Source organism: Gymnoscopelus microlampas, assembly GCF_963454915.1.
Source record: "Gymnoscopelus microlampas genome assembly, chromosome: 6".
NCBI lineage: Eukaryota > Metazoa > Chordata > Actinopteri > Myctophiformes > Myctophidae > Gymnoscopelus > Gymnoscopelus microlampas.
Genome location: NC_139943.1, coordinates 35,325,042 through 35,331,507, shown reverse-complemented (window position 1 = coordinate 35,331,507; position 6,466 = coordinate 35,325,042).

Genomic DNA, 6,466 nt, shown 5'->3' with positions numbered 1-6,466 from the left:
GAGAGAGAGAGAGAGAGAGAGAGAGAGAGAGAGAGAGAGAGAGAGAGAGAGAGAGAGAGAGAGAGAGAGAGAGAGAGAGAGAGAGAGAGAGAGAGCGCGCGCGCAACACTACAGTCTATGATCAATGCGTTTCTGCGTTTACGTGTGGATAGGGATTTTAAAAAAAAATCTTTGTCATGTGGCCAGGGATTCTTTTTAAAAACTGAGGACTAAAATACCTGTTTAGAAAAAGATCCATATAAGTGTAGCCTAGGTCAGCAATCCTCGGAGCGTCCGTTCTCCTGGACAAGTCTGGGCTTAACCATTACAGGCTTATTAAATGACGCTATTAGAATCATTCATTTTATCCCGCAGGAGCGAGCGCTTCTCAGCACCAACCGTGGCCGAATTAGAGATTTGATAGGTCATTTTTGGACAATTCTGACAGCCCTGCTAAGCACGGACATGCGCAAAGGAATGCATGTATTCCAAACAGACAGGAGCGTTTGGAATAAAGTGTTTACATGGTCAATTCCGATTGATTTAACCCGATTCAAACGGTCTATACCACCCCTCCTATTCCGAATGAAAATGCATTCGGGTCAGACTGGAATGGAATATTCTATTCCAATTGGGGTGTTTACATGAGCAAATCTATTCGGAATGAATTCATCCATTCATTCATTCCGAATAGAAGTGTATTCATTCCGAATACAACTGTCCATGTAACCGCAGCCACTGTAGCCTGACAACACGTCGCAGGTTCGAGTCCCGATCCCGACGGCCTTTGCTGCGTGTCACTCCCCATCTCTCTCTCCCCATCTCTCTCTCCCCATTTACTGTCCTATCAATAATTAAAAAACACTTTTTACAAAAATCCAAAATAAATCATTAAAAAAAGAATTGTTAAAAAAGGTTTTATTTATGAAAATAAGTCCACTTTAAATGTAAACTTTAAACATTTAATGTCAAGCAAACAACAATGGTAACAAGCACATGGCAGGATTTTCTTTTCATTTAAACATTGATTTAATGTGCCGTTATAAAAAGAAATGTCATCTAATGATACGTATACGTAATTAAAGTGGTTTGCAGGTGGCCCACGCAAGGCCAAGAGAGGATGTTGTCAACATAATTTTGTCATGGTAATGACTTGTTGTCATATCCCATCATCAGTGACCTTTGGTCGCGACCTATCCGATGTTTCATGTGCAAGGGTCAGGATCGCTCTCCGAGTGTAATGATGAATGCAATTAAAGTCAAGCTGCATTAGGGGGAAAAAGTCCATTATGTCAGCAGATTTCAAGCTTTCATTATAAATCATCTGGCAGAGCAACTAACAGTTTTATTTAATGACTTCTAAAGTGTTGTATAACATCTAAATTTGAGATGCCCTTCCACAGACACACACGTGTGCGCACACACGCACGCATGCACCATTGCTGTCCTGCAGTCTACCTCCTGTCACATCTTCATCAGTATTCAGACAGGCGCAGAAACCAAACCGAGTTTTCCACACAGCATACAGTATATCGGAGACATACAGTAGCAGGCTGCGTGTGCCTGTAAATCCCATTGATCCCCACAAAATCCAGTCCCGACCAGAAAGGGCTCTGTCTGGGGCCCAAGGCAAGCCCTGACAGTTGGTGCCATCGTGGCTTTTGGCAAGGTGACTGTCTGCCTCAGAGGGACACAGAAAATATTGCTTTAGAGATCAACAGCCCTCACACTAAACCAGGCACGAGCCTCTCTCCTTCTATCGCTCTCTATTTTCCCATGCTGGCATGATGCTTTACTATCATACGTTTTTATTACTGCATCATTTCATTCCTCCGTAAATCAGCCTAGCCTTAGCCCTGATCACTCGGATATAAACGTGTTTTGAGGGAGTGCAAGTGGCAAGGAAATCAAATCACACAAAAATACCATGTTCACCTAATATCACAGAGAGTAATGACATAAACATAAATCTCAGCCACTGCAGTCCATTTATCTAAGGCTCTAAATGACATCAGAGACCGTTATGACAATAATGTTGGGGGTTTATGTCTCCAGGAGCTGTGAAATGTACTTGCTATTTGCAGATATTTTATACCAAATGCTTAGATTCCGGTCTGTAGTAAATGATAAGTTCCGCCTCAACAGACTCTCAGAGAAGGACTGCAGAGCCTTACTCTGCACCACTGAAATCTCTGTAATTTGTGTTGATACAGCACATGATCGCACACAGAGGCACACCGACGCATGTGAAAAGCCAGAATGTCCACGGCATGCGCATGCATGTGCGTGTGGTGTACCCAGTGTTCCAGTGACATTTGGTTGTCTCTGAGCAGCAGCTATACTCAACAAGACTCATCATCAGTGCAGGTGGACCACTGGTTGAGCCTCAGTGTCAGAGATGTGGCAACAGTGACACCCACAGGGAGAAGCGTACCCTGCAGGAAACAAACTCCCAGCTCCCTTCACTGATTATACGCTGGGTGCAAGGAGTTCATAGAGACATATTGAGCAAGGGCAAAATAATAAAATATTAATGGTGCCCATTTTTTATCCCTATCTTAAATGGGCCAGGAGAAAACTTACAGAGTATTACAAATGATGCGATATGCTACCAACCTTGGCTGTGTGTACCAAGCTATAGCACTCCTCCATACAAGCCAGCCCCTTCTTTCATCCGGCTACCAACTTGCAGGGATAATTATTGAAAAAATAATCCCCTGAGGATAAGTCTTGTGATCTCTGTCATCCTCGCACATTATCTCGGGGAGTCATTAAAATGATCATGCATATCAATAAATGGTTTTGCTTTGGGTTAGTGGGACGAGAGAGCAGTGAGAAGTGTGTTCACCAAGTTACACTATAGAGCTGAGGGCTGCAGACATGATAAGCAGCACTCGTCCACAGAAAGTAAACAGTTTGTAGTAGATTGTGTTTACCGCTGTTATACCACAGACTATTCCAATTTAGTCTCTTCTTTAGTTTTGAAATCTCAATTTAAAGCCTGTATTAGCTCATTTACCTAAGTCAAGGCAAGTAAAATTAATTTATAAAGCCCATTTAAAAACAACTCGTCGACCAAAGTGCTGTATAGAACAGGAGGTAAGAAACATAAACGAGACATACAATCAGAGGCAAAAGAGAGGGGTTAGGGAGGGGAATGCTGTTCCATAGTCTAGGGACTGCGACAGCAAAGGAGCTGTCAGCCCTGAGCTGAGTTTAGTTCTCTGGACAACTAGTAGCCCCAAGTCAGCTGACCTGAGGGACCTGGAGGTAGGAGGGAAGGGTTAAAAGGTCAACGTTGTAGGAGGGGGTCAATCCGTTTAGAGTTTTATAAACAAACAAGGGGAAGTTTACCATTGATTCTAAACCATACTGGCAGCCAGTGGAGAGAGGCCAGGATAGGGGTAATAATATGGTCCCTGGCTCTTCTTGGTACCAGCCTGACTGCAGCGATTTGGACCAGTTGCAGACGGCACAGGGATGACTGATTAATCCCAGTGTACAGGGAATTGCAGTAATACAAGCGGGATGATATGAGGGGGTGGATGACTTTCTCAAGGTCTCAGACAGAGAGAAACGGCTTGATTTTTACGATGGTACAAAGCTGAAAGAAACTGCCTTTTGCCAATGCATGTCAAACTTAAATGCAGAATCAAAGAGCACACCTAGGTTTTTGATATTTAACCACATGAACCCAAGCACCCTATTCTGGGCTTGTTAAAATAGACAAACATTCGGCAAAAATAAGTGGAAATTCTACCAGAATTGGCCAATATGCAAGTTGGCAATGTGCCGCGTCACATTGTGAGTTCGTACATCGGCTATTTTCGGCAAAGACACGTATAGAGGGAAAAGGAGGGTGCCAAGTATAGCCCTGGGGAACCCTGGTCAACGAAGTACATAGGGTTTAAGCGGCTAAGTGACCGCACAAAATGTATTTTGTAGTGTGAAAGAACATGCCACGCAGTGCACTTACTGTATGTTTGGACTTCATGGGGACATTAATAAAAGAAGACCTGGGACTGGATAGAGCATATACTGTAGTAGCAAGGCAAACATGAATTAAAGTGAATCATTCACCAACTCTGCATCTGACTTTCCGACTTAATCTAACTCTCAACACAGCAGGGCCAGCGTTTCTCAGTGGAACCATCTAAATTCTGCCAGAGTGCTTAAATTGAGGATTTAAGTTTTTGGACTGAAGTTCCAAGACTCTGAGCCAACAGTGGAAAGAGGGCCACTGAATCCTACTTCACAACCCTGTCACACTCACACAATGTAAGTAAGCTTATAAACTGTAAAGACTATAAATCTGTATATTTGGCAAAACCGTCAACTTTCTTTCACCTCTTTAAGTGACACAACCGCACAAACCTAATGTTTACAACAATTCATTGGGCTACATGTTGATATTTTATGTTTTTATGTTTTCATTATGGGCTTCTACTCCCTTGTTTTTCCTTCTTCCAGACAGAAAGATGTTTTTACAGTATGTGTTGCCTTGTGTATATTCTTGGCATATTTAGTGAAATTCTGTTCTAAATGTCAATGCTGCTACAGTATAGCTAATCCATGTTGAGCTGGGCCACATTGAGGCCCTATGTGTCTCTTCAGTTGAATTTGGTCTCTCTCTCTCAGCCTCACACAGTTTGGTCTCTCTCTCTCTCTCTCAGCCTCGTCATACAGTGCAATCCTAAATGTTAATTCCACCCCTACACTCTCAGATTTAACCACTTAAGCCCCATTTTATATTTCGTTGTCTGATGGGGTCATGCGGCGAAAATAGCCGATCCACAAGCTCATTGTGTGAGCTTGTTGATCGGCTATTATATATTTTTTTCCAAAATAGGGACGCCAAGTTGAAAGGGGTTAAATTAACACACAGGATTTTACAGTGCACCTGGAGTTTACTGTTGGTGCCCCACTAAAAGCGCACCTGTGCACACTGATGGGGTCGGTGGGGGGGTTGCCCCTCTATCTCTGTCCCCCATCACTCCTGGTGGGGTAGCACCAACTGAAAGGCTGTGGTCATGGCCCTCACTCTACTATCACCACAGGGAGCACCACCTGGAGAGAGGTGAGCCTACTCCATCTGTATGTCCCCTGCAGAACAAAAGACAATTTTGTCCGTGTGCAGTCTCTGTATCACATGCACGCACGCACACACAAAATAACAAAATACCACAAAAACAAAGTAAAACTGTAAGACTCCTGAGCAGCTGCTCAAAATGCACAATGTAGACATGTGATTTTGATGTGTATATGTACAGTATGCCTTCTGCTCTTGCACATGTTGACACTGCTGCTAAAAGATATCATACCTGACGTTCTACCAGTAGTTTAACTTTATTTATTCTGAGCATGTCATATACTGTAGATGAACATTCATCAAACATAGGAGAAAATTCTGCAAAGATAGGTGAAAATGCTGCAAAAAATAGACAAACATTTGCCAAGGTTAAATATGAACTTACTGTATGAAGCAAGCCTCTCTGAACAATACCGTGTTCATAATATTTGTGATATACTGTATATCCAGACCAGTACTGTATTATTTTATTTCAAGATTCAAGATAAATGATTACAGTCATGTGTTAAAGACATGAACAATTCATGGGTTTAACTAGTAGTAAAATAATTGACAGTAAGTATAACAGTTATATAATTATCACGCCAGTTATCAGGATAAATGGATACACATCATGCAGTTAATATGATTTAATGATTTATAAATGTACCAACAACGATGGGCTAGACAAGAAATAAACCAAATGTTTTGTGATTTCAATAAGGTGAACAGATCTTACATAAACTAATGATGTACTTAATACAACTGAATGACTGCAGTGGGGTAGGCGGGGAGGAAACTGAACTAGGGGTTGAAGTACCCAATAAAACAAACATGAAAAGGTCTCGTCCAGCCCTGCCAGCCACCAATTAAATTTAAGGTGACAGAAACGAGTGCTTCAGGCTGAGCAGGCATAACACATCTCTAGAAGTAAAATAAAGTAACATGCATGCTGGAAAATACGTTCCTATTTTCTGCCATACAGTATGAACACTTGCCCTAAAACCTAATACACATTTTGGAGGTGATTTATCTAGCAGCCCCATACAATCACAGGCGTGCAGAAACACACACAAGCAGGCACATCCACACAATCGCAGGTGGGTAGCGGGATAAAAGACAACAAGCATCAAAGAAAGATGGATAAGACAGCAGCTCATAACCGAGGGCAACGCGCCCTCGCGGCAAAAAGACAAGGGAATGAAAGATATTTGCACGCAATGTTGAAATCGCATTAAACGTCGAACCTCAAAAGGCCCCACTGACACAACAGTGTGCTGCAGTCTGTATTAAATCAGGTTACACGGGTAATATTTGCAATCACTTCTCAGGTATCACATTTAGTAGCAGTAGTCTTCACCCCAAAAAAATAAAAGCCTTTCTAAGTGGGTTGTTTCAGTGAAAAAGCACATTGAGACA